Raw genomic sequence first — 11803 nt, 5'->3', positions numbered from 1 at the left:
TGTGGAAGGTGGGGCCCGCGTACTAAACCAAAATAATGATGTGTAAAGGTAAAACCAACGACCGACGGACCCGACATAACAATAAAATATCGCTGTACTTGTTTAGGGGTTCATTTCGGGAATACTTGCCAAGAGTATCGTTTTGTTTCCAATACTTGTTAAGGGTCGGTTTGAGACGCCAATACTTGCAGTTTCAGAATATGGAAAATACGTGTTTGGGTGCTTTTCGAGACCCCATGGTCGCGCATGGTATCCACTCGTCAATGGAAGTGCCCCCCCCCCCGGCCTTCACTTCTCTCAGTGCGTATTCAGAACTATTACTGTATTCTCATTGATCCCCCTGGAGTTGTAAAACACCCATAAAGGCAAAATATTATATTTTCATCGGCAGCACATGTGCATTACATCATCATAAATTAAGTACATCAGGGTCCATGATCAGAAAAAGCGTATACCCATTAAACCTCGCCAGATGGGGCTTGCCCCCCCCCCAAAAAAAAAATTTATTTTTGTCTCGTTTCGAAATTTCATTATTATTTTGGCTGCTATATGCTTCAAGCACATATTTGCTTACTGTATATAGTTTGCCTCTGCATTTTACTCATTATATATATATTTTTTTATATATTGTATTTCTCCAGTCACTACATATAAGATTGTCACTTGTATTATGATCATGTCTCAAGCATTGTAAATTTGTTTTGTATATTATTCCAATAAATGCAAAAAAATCCTGCAAAAAAAGCCACATCACCACATAGTTGAACCATTCCAACCATTTCTACGATCAATATGATCGCCTCGACTGATCTGATACGATTAATTATTCCGCGATTATAATTATGGCCCTTGGAACCGGGGGTGCAAAGCATTCCCAAGATTTTACAATGGGGTGCGGCGTGCATTATTTTCCATGTAGGCAGCTCCCCCTGGAATTCTGGTATAGGTGTCGAATTGGATAAATGTAGGAAAATTACCAACATTTTGTATTGGAACCTTTTTTAATGTTTTTCTTTTGCTTTGTCAAATTTTCCTCAGCACCGCCACCAAAAAAAATCGTGACAGTGTGAACTTGGCACTTTTTTTTCAATCATAAAAAATGATTATATTATTTTCCCGCATGAGTTTTGAAATATTGACACGTACGCCAGAATCTCTTTGGTCCTAATATGAAGCATAAATTTCCACGTCTATAAAACAACAGTTATCATTCGTTTTTCCTATAGTTATAGCAGGGAAATGGGAGTTACAATTCCATTGATAAATAAGTCTAAAATGTTATGCCAATCAAGATGCAAGTCCCGGATGCAAGTAATGCCGGAAAGTAATGTCTTTGTCCTGCTCATGTCGCAGTCATTCACGTTTTTTCAACGGTTGAACTGCTCGTGCACACTCTGTATGCGCATAGGCCTTTCCCGGAGGCCTTTCTTCCTCTCATTTGTTGCTATAAAATTTCATCTTTTTATCAATTCTTTCTACTTGTTTACTGTCTATGAAGGGGTAGCAAGTTGATCTCCCATGGGGTGCCCCTATCTATTGCTGCATCATTTGTATCCATTTCTCTTTGACCATCCATTTCTTGGGAAAATACATCAATTGGATGATCCATTTATATGTGCCTATCCATCCATTCTTTCAGTCATCCATCCACTCGTCGTGCTGATGGTTTGATTATAGCATGGACCTAACAGGTCCATGATTGTATAAAGTATAAAGCGCCCTACAAATGTTATTATTATCATTGTAGGCTACCCCCACCCCCTCCCCATACTGCATAAAAACTCGGCGACCCATGGACTGGTCGTGAGTCCATGTTGTACGTTGCTGCTTCTACAGGTTTGCTTAGTCTTTTCTCACATACGTTGTTGCACTTTGTCCCACAGCGTGCCTTGTAAAGTTATGTTGTAAAACTCTTACATGTATGCTGGTCGGCCCTGGAAATCACAACTCTGAATACGTAGAGCGGTTCTAGACCATAGCACCGCGCAATACTCAACTTCTCATTTTTCCATATCTCGATGCAAGCTTTCTTGTGTGGATGCAAAAAATAAGAGTTTTCCCAGAAATCTTGTCCCTGACGTCATGTCTGCCCCCTCATTTTTTTTACTCATGACGCCTTTACTCTGCTTGTTCGACCTTAAGCCGTTGGTCCCCTGGTTGCTTGCTCACAGGCATTCGTGCTTTCTTAGCAGTCAGGTAAAAACTCGGTTTAACAGAAATAATAGAAATCTGCAACTTGATGCGTTGTCACATTCATGCTATCACGGTCTACACAATATAGACTATACGTACGTACTTCGCATCAACAGGTTTCTCAGCTCACCTTTTGACCTCGCGAGTTCAACCTAAACAAACGAAGAGTAGTCAAGTGTTGCATTGGGTTATAGGCCTATATTTAACCCTGCATTGGGGTTTCATCTTCGTGGTTTTACTATAGGCCTATATTTAACCCCGTATTAAACAAACCCTGTTTTATATCGTAGAACCGCCCTGAAAGTAATCGTTTTTCTCTTCGCCCTTTCCCTTTCTTCATGCTTGGCTGTAGACAGAATGGTGGTGGCCGTCTGTTTAGAGTTTTAAATATTTTTGGTTTAATTTTTTTTTCCAATTTCTCCTCTGTACTTTGCGATCGAGTGGAGCCAAATAATCTGAAACTGACTGAAACATTCAGGAAAGATTAAAAAAACCCACCAAAATATCAAATTAGGGTATGTTGTATCATGGACCTATTACGAATAGGTCCATGGTTGTATTCAGATCCCTTTATAACGGCTCTCCTGATTCTCTTTCACTAATTCACTTCTTTCTTTCTTCTCTCTCCTCCCTCCCCCTTTCCTCGCTCTAGTTCCCGTATGTAGCACGCCAAGCTATACATGAAGGGAAAAGGTGCATAAAAGAGCTACAATCCACATGAAGAAAGATCAAACTCGGAACTCGGCCCTTGCCCATCTCTGGGATTCTCGTATCTCTTTTAGTTTTGGAGTATACTTTCAGATTCATGACATAAGATTCCAAAAGTAAGCCGTATTGGGCAATCCTTTGCTTCGTCATTCACGTCAGATATTCAACGTGTTTGAATCCCTTTTCACGCGTACGATATACAATCCTGAAACTACTAGTATCCTGTGTGTGCAATCGCTAATAGTGGATTATATCTGAAACTAATGCAGAGCGCAAGCATGTCGCTAGCCGGCTAGCATCGGCTCATTGAGCTTGCACGCACCGTTCGATGTTTGCTTTCTACTCAGCTACACACACAGTACTGCACTTTGTTGATACGATGATTTCTTGATACTGCGCATGCGCCATGACGTATTTCATCAATATGCATGAGGTCGTAATGAATATGCATGATTCGAACGGTGTTCTAATATCAATTTATTTTTTAACCCGAGAGGGCGTCAATAAGAAAGTTCAACCTTATCTCGTTTAACCGACATTTGTTATAATATATGTTTCACCCCTCAATATCATGAAAATATAAAAGTTATGCAAGTTTCTTTTCCGTGATAAAATAGAGCAATAATATAGGTATTTAATGAATGTAATAATTTCAAAATTGATTCATTGCCCTTGTCTGAGATCAACCAATCATACACTATACCTTTAAATTCAATAACTTTGCTATTTGTTATCTGATTTTGATCAAATTTTCTGCATTTTGCTTTGTGAATTTTACTCTATTTATTGAGATTTCACAAACAGTTATATGCACATCCTGATCGGTATGCAAATGAGGAGACTGATAACGTCACCCACTTACCATTTCTTTTGTATTTTATTCTATGAAATATTCTAATTTTCTCCTCATTGTCAAGTGAAACAACAATTAATTCTTCCCTGAACATGTGGAATTAGCATTGTTTAATACTATGGTTCAGTGAAGTTGGTCCTTATGGTCAAATCTGTGAAACATTAAATATTATATAATTCAAACAAAAAACAAGAAACAGAGAGGGACATCATCGTCTGTCTCATTTGCATGTCACTGAGTTGTGCATATCGTTATCACTGTTTTGTGAAAAGTATCATAAAAGGGAAACTTTAATGTCATAACTTTCTTATTTTACATCCAATTTTGATGAAATTTTCAGTATTATGCTCGTTCAATTTTTCTCTATTTATTCAAATCAACATTTTTCTGGGTTGGACTTGAACTTTAAATAAATCCCCAGAAATGATGGTTTTTCATGTCTAACTTGTTAATATAAAAAACCTACTGAACAACATCTCATCATAATGATATTGGCCCATAGTCAAGTTTAACTTAGACCATGGTCTAACTCTGCGCTAAAATTATGGAAACCAAAAGTGTCAAAATTTTTATTAAGTTGTATGTTTCTTATGTTTACTTAGACAGCTGGCAGCCGTCTGTTTCAAGTTTTTAAACATTTTTATTATTTTTTTTAATTTCTCCTCGTACACAGACGGCTGGCTATCGTACAGCCACCATTAGGGGATTAACAATGCAAAATCCCCCCGACAGGGCTCATCGATTCTTGTCTTTATTTCTTAAAAATATAGGAAAAGAATTGTACCAAAATAAAGATTATTGTTCCGTTTTGGCCTGAAATGCACCAAAACGTGGGAAAAACAGTGACTTACTTCGGCTGTCGCGCAACTTCACTTCCGTTTTATCCAAAATTAATACATAAACATATGACCATTGAGTCCCTGTACAGATGGAGCTAGAACTTCGGTCTCTGTATTTGGTGAGTGGAGCCAACGGAGTTCAGTGGAACAACCAACATAACAGAGACCGAAGCTTTTAGTCTAATGATTACTTAGACCAAAAGCTTCGGTCTCTGTTATGTTGGTTGTTCCGCTGAACTATGTTGGCTCCACTCACCAAATACATAGACCTAAGTTAAACCTTCGTCTGTACAGGGGGTCAATGGCCACCGCTAATTTCTTGTTTTTCTCCTCGATACTGTGATATTTTCCACCAACAGTCCATACACATGCACCTATAGATGAAAATGTATAACGACAGTTTCTTACCCTAAATTCCCGCTTTGAAACTGGCATTCAGGGGATTAACTCTGGAAGTTGACACTTCCACCCCATGACCTTTAAGTCACACATTACAGTGCCCGGATGTGGAAGTTTTATCAGCTTGCCGCCAGACGCGAGCGCGACCACATGTAAAAGGTATGAAGAAATATGAGAGGTAACAGAATAAAAATAAGGAAAAAGGAAAAAAAATAAAAATAAAAGAACACTATAAAGAAACAAAAGAAAGGAAAAAAAAAACGAGAAGAAAAAATAGAAAGAGAAAACCAAAAAAAAAAAGAAAAAGGGGAAAGAAAAATAAAATAAAAGAAGGAAATACAAATAAAAGAGCAGTTAAAGAAACAAAAGAAAAAAAAGGAAAAGAAAAAAAAAGAGAAGGGTAAAGAAGAAAAGATAAAAGGAACAAAGAAATAAAATATAAAAAAGAAAAAGAAAATTAAAAGAAAAGAGCAGTTTAAAAAACAAAAGAAAAAAGGGAAAATAAAAAAAATAAAGAAAAGAGCAGTTAAAGAAACAAAAGAAAAAAGGGGAAATGAAAAATAAAACGAATTTAAGTAAAAAAGAGAGAGAGAGAAAACAAACATTAAAAACGAAAAGACCGGCAGGAATATTAATATTCATTAACCTGACGTAAAAGAGATGATCTGATTGGCCAACGGTTTCGATAAGCAGTTGACCCGGAAGTTCTTCCCACGGAATATGTTTGTGTGTTATATCGACTTCGGATGAACGGGTGAACTAGGAGCTACACGACAGCCGAGATAAGTCACTGTTTTTGTTCCTTTTAACTTATTTTTTACAAGTTTTTTGGCAATTAATGCCAAGATGGAATAACAAGCCGCATTTTGGTACACTTCTTTTTATATATATTTATGAAATAAAGACAAAAATCGATGAGCCCTGTCAGGGGGAATTTGCATTGTACCTCCCCTAATGGCGGCTGCACACTAGCGAGCCGTCTGTGTACGAGGAGAAGTTGAAAAAATTAAAAAATGTTGAAAAACTTCTCTAAACAGACGGCTGCCAGCTGTCTAATGTTTACTGTGCTCTTTCCTGATTCATCGATGGTGAAGACAATCATTTCTTTGATCCTACACAATTATGAATGATTTAAGAGCCAAATGAGCTGAAATATTACATCTCTACTGTTAGTGATTTATGTAACAATTGGCTTTCCATACTTAAACCACAACTTTAAACCTAAGTTTAAGTTAAACCAGACTTCAGAATACGGGCCATTGAATCCAAAATCCAACTTACCGAATACCGTATCGTATTTGTATCTTAATCGTCGTCTGTGTCCCAACAAGGAAAGTTAATAGGAAACTGCACTCATTCCCCAAGATCAAGATGTGAAGTTTTTCTGAGGAGGTTAAAAAGAAAGAAGAATACAATTGAAAACATAACAATTAACATGTGTAGTATAACAGCGAGTGAGTGTAGCCCGGCCGTGACAATCGTCGATCTGGCGCAGCGCTGGCAAAGTAATGGACAGCCGGTTTGCTGTTGATTGTTGGTTGAGTTTAGTGTGGAGGTGGCGCTATCCATCGATATCCGATGATTTCCGCCAGGCAAAGCGAGAGGGATTCCACCCTCCCCTGTACGTACAGCTCTCGTCATTCGATTTTGCTATTAATTGCACTGTGTGTGAGATAAAGATTCACCGAGGAAAGGCGTTGTGGAGTATTAAAATCTTGTTGTTTAATAAACATCGTTTGTTAGATTTAACAGTTAGTACTCATGATTGTGTTTTCCTTTCATGGATGCGGGTGTTAGTTAAAGAACAAGTCCACAGCAACAAAAAGTTGATTCGAATAAAAAGAGAAAAATGCAACAAGCATAACACTTAAAATTTCATCAAAATCAGATGTAAAATAAGAAAGTTATGACATTTTAAATTTTTGCTTAATTTCACAAAACAGTTATATTCACATCCCTGTCGGTATGCAAATGAGGAAACTGATGACATCACTCACTCACTATTACTTTATTAGTATTTCTTTTGTATTTTATTAATATTAGCCTATGTGAAATATGAAATATTCAAATTTTCTCCCTGTTGTGTGAAACAATGATTAATGCAATTAGCATTGTTTAATATTATATGGTTCAATCAAGTTGGTCCTTATTGTCAAATCTGTAAAAAACGAAATATTGTATAATTCAAACAATAAAAAACGAAAGAAATAGCGAGGGACATCATCGACTGTGTTTGCATGTCACCATGGTCACCGAGTTGTGCATACATATACATTTACATGTATCAAAACTATCACTGTTTTGTGAAAAATAAGTGAAAATTTAAAATGTCATAACTTTCTTATTTTACATGATTTTGATGGAATTTTCAGCATAATGCTTGTTTGATTTTTCTCTATTTATTCAAATCAAATCAGCATTTTTCTGGGGTGGACTTGGAAAATGCCAAGGCAATGGTTTTATTTAATAATTAATGTGTCTTTCTCAAGCATTTATATATATTATAAGCACTCCTTACTCCATCTTCGGATTAAAACCCTAGTAAAAAAATATATAACAGAAGAAGAAAGGAAATTGTATCTACATGAAATTCCCAATAGAATCTCCAGATATAAATGCGTTTCATTTTTTACTCTTTATGCTTACCGCCAGGCCAGCAGCGCATGAGGAGGTGAGCCGAGGCCGCCCCGAGGACAAACCAAAGCCGCGGCACAGCCACAGGTTGCCCCGGGGGCGAAATTATTTTTCCCACCGAGTTCTGGACCGACATATGAATATTCATGACGTGCGTCTTCGGATTGAGAGTACGCATGCGCGTGGACTTGGCCTCGACCAGTGCCGATCGTAAGCATTCACGTTGCTCAGAATGAATTAGCATCGTCAAATTACCGGTACCCTTATAGGCCTTGATCTATATATACATCCAATTCTTAAACACTTATCAAACTAGCTGCCATTAATGGCAAGACATGTGCTAGGGTAGGGCTAGCTTAGGCTAGCGCATTAACTTCACCTCAAATCTGGACCTGTCTAATGCCTAATACTATTAGGAATAGCCGACTAATGCCATGGTTAACTTCGAACTTGTTAATTCCGAACTTTACGTTTGATAAGGTTTGGTCCAATATTAGCTTATTTACCATGGTTTAATATGTCTAGTCCGTATACAGAACCAGTCCTAGATCTAAAATAAATATCTTAGTTCTAGTCTAGTCTCTAGATCTAGACTCTGATCTACGCGCTATCAGCATGGAACCACTAGTGTACCAAAGGGGGGGGGGGGGCAGACTGCCCCCCTGACGAGTCACAACTGATCCAGGGGACGTGCCCCCCCTTGAGAAGCCAAATTAATAATTTGTAATGTCAAAATGCAACGAAAAAAGACGTATGTCCCCTCTTTTGAACGTGAAGATCTTTTTTTTTTCTTGTCAATTTTTTTTCAGCTACGAAATCCTTAATTTTGGGTGAAGACGGGGATCAAGATCACTGACGTTAATTTGTGCCTGACGTTAGAATACGTTCCATGCACGCACTGGTGTACCTAGGATTTTCCAAAAGGGGGGCAAATTTTTTAGAGGATATTTCGACCGCGAAAAAATGTGGCAAGCCCCTCCCCCCCCCAAAAAAAAAAAGGGTCTTCACCCCAAATTATGGATTTCTTAGCTGAAAAAAAAATTGACAAGCAAAAAAAAAAAAAAAAAAGATCTTCACGTTCAAAAAAGGGGACATACGTCTATTTCATTGCATTTTTACATTACAAATTATTAATTTGGCTTCTCAAAGGGGGCACGTCCCCTGAATCAGTTGTGACTCGTCAGAGGGACAGTCTCCCCCCCCCCCCCTTGGTACACTAGTGGTTCCATGCTGATACAGCGTAGATCAGAGTCTAGATATAGAGACTAGACTAGAACTAAGATAAATTTTTTTTAGATCTAGGACTGGTTTTGTATACGGACTAGACATATTAAACCATGGCAAATAAGCTAATATTTGTCTAAACCTAACTAAACGTGAAGTCCGGAATTAACCAGTTCAAAGTTAACCATGGCATTAGTCGGCTATTCAGTGTTGTAGTCAAGGCTCAAACCTCCAAGGCCAAGGCTTTAATACCCAAGGCCAAGGCTTCAATACCAAAGGCCAAGGCCAAGGCATGGAAACCCAAGGCCAAGGCCTGAAAACCTCAAGGCCAAGGCATTTCAAACTTACGATATACAGAACAATGAACTAACAATACTTAGGCGGCAGACATCACACATGGTAAAATGTATGTGAGCGAGGGGACTGAGCGAGAAAAAAATTAACCTTTGTACATTTAAAACAAAAATAATTTCATGATAGAGACACATTAAAATAATGATATAGTTACCTGTGTACACATAATCCATAATTTTTCTATAAGCGATTTACATTGCAATAATTATTATTACCACGGTCATCTGATCCTGGCATTCTCAACGTATGTTTTTCTTCACTCCCTGGGACAGGGGCAGCAGAAAATTATTATGGGGGGGGGGGGTCAACGCCAAAAAGGCACCCATTTATCAAAATGAGTTTTTTTGTGCAAACAGATACATGTATTTTCAAAATGAGATTATGAATATTAATACACATGATTATTAATACTTATTGATAATATTAATAATTATTGATTATTAAATTATTTTTTGTTAATTATTATTTCTTGAAACCATATTGACACAAAAACAAATACGTTGTTTATTTCCTTGAAACTGTAGAGAAATGAGATTCAATGTTGAACGATATATGATTAAAAAGAAGTAAACATTTTTTCCCCTTTGTTTTGTCAATCTGACCCAAAACAAATATAAAATTTAGAAGAGAGATAGAGAGAAGAAGAAGTCCCACCACCAAGAATAAACTTAGACAAGGGGGAAAGGAAAAGGAAAAGATGGAGTAAATGTAATATTATTTTTTAAACAATCTATTGCAAAATTAGCTTTTCTTATAGAAAGAGGGGGACAAATTTTGTTCACTCGCTCGCTTCAATCGCTTTCTTCTTTTTTTTGACAGAAATTTTGCTCTATATATGCCATGCTTGGCCCCTCAAAGTTTCTGGCTCATCATGCCATTGACATAACCCATTTTGGATATGACAAAATTGGAGACTGTGTTCAAGTTTACCAAATCTTTTCAGAATATCATTAAGACTTAAAACATTCTTGTTGGCCAAAGAAAATAATACAAGGAAAATCCTAATGGAATAGAAATCAACCTTGTTATCGTTCTTTAGAGTTAGCTATGTTTAAAGTATGAAAATTGTTGTCAAAATTGCAGTCAGATGTAAAAATTATTCTTGTCATCAAAGCACTATTATCTTAATCATGACCATTATTATTTACTGTCATTATCATCATATGATTACAACACATTACCAATACATAATGCTATTTTTCACAACTGATATATTCTTTGTTTGAATTTCATGATTATGGTGACAATTACAATTGATGACACTGCTAGTACACTTACTACTGCTGCTGCTACTGTTACTGGTGATTGGTAGTATTGACCATCCTATATATAAAAAAAAAAAAAAAGCAATTGAAACATAATTACTTATTCAAAACAAATGAAAGTACAAAATACAAAATGCCTTGAAAAAGCCTTGAAAATGCCTTAAAATTTCAAGGCTCAAAATCCTCAAGGCCAAGGCCCTCTCAAGGCCAAGGCTTTGAAAAAGTAGCTAGGCATTAAGGCACCTTAAGGCCAAGGCCGAGCATCAAGGCACTAGAACACTGATTAGTACTAGGCATTAATTAGACAGGTCCAGATTTGAGGTAAAGTTAATGCGCTAGCCTAAGCTAGCCCTACCCTAGCACATGTCTTGCCATTAATGGCAGCTAGTTTATTAAGTGTTTAAGAATTGGATATATATATATATATATAGATCTAAGCCTATAACACCTATGTAACTATGTAAGGGTACCGGTAATTTGACGATCGATGCTAATTCATTCTGAGCGACGTGAATGCTTACGATCGGCACTGGTCGAGGCCAAGTCCACGCGCATGCGTACTCTCAATCCGAAGACGCAAGTCATGAATATTCGATGGTCCAGAACTCGGTGGGAAAAATAATTTCGCGCCCCGGGGACCTCGACACGACGTCTCGGGCTGCCGCAGTAACAGGTAAGCTAGTCTGTACTAGTACTAGTCGAGTCGTGTCAGCGGAGGCGCTCGAAGGGTCAAAGTCGAACTTCGAAGCCATAAAATAGCTCAGCTTGGACCACCAGCTATGGGGAAAATAATGGACAGTTTATTATTTATTTAATCATTTCAAAATCAGAACTATTAAATGGTGTTTTTTTTACCTTCACTTAATTTGGTATTCGTGATCTTTGCCGTTGCCGTTGGCTCTGCTCAGCTCAAACCATGCATGCTGCCATATGATAACGAGGTCAGTCATGTTTACAATAAAATTGGAAGGGTTCATTTGATTTGTAGGTGAGAATATATACATTAAAAGTATCTTATTTATGATGGAATTAATTTATATCAAATTTTATTTATTGGTAATACGCATATATATTTATTTTTAAAAACCATAAAAATAACAAAATATTTTTACATTCGAAATTGGCATTTACAAAAAAAAAAAAGTGTAAAACTCATTACTTACCTGTATACGTAATGAATCAGTCCGAAGAAATTCCCACGCCCGAATTGCCCTAAAGAGTACGCTTTATATATTGTAAATTCTCTCCACAACCGTGAGCGGCGCTGTGGCTTAGTTGGTTAAAGCGCCTGTCTAGTAAACAGGAGATCCCCGGTTCAAATCCGGGCAGTGCCT

The 11803-nt window shown here is 37.3% G+C and overlaps 1 non-coding gene across 1 annotated transcript; it reads left to right on the top strand.

The window, feature by feature from the left end:
- The first annotated feature begins 11729 nt into the window (after positions 1-11729).
- TRNAT-AGU (transfer RNA threonine (anticodon AGU)) lies at positions 11730-11803 on the top strand. Its single transcript has one exon. It is a non-coding gene; the product is annotated as a tRNA-Thr (tRNA).

The sequence above is a fragment of the Lytechinus pictus genome, chromosome 5 (genome assembly GCF_037042905.1).
Source record: "Lytechinus pictus isolate F3 Inbred chromosome 5, Lp3.0, whole genome shotgun sequence".
NCBI classification, from domain to species: Eukaryota; Metazoa; Echinodermata; class Echinoidea; order Temnopleuroida; family Toxopneustidae; genus Lytechinus; species Lytechinus pictus.
This window is presented reverse-complemented; position numbering and strand designations above follow the sequence as displayed.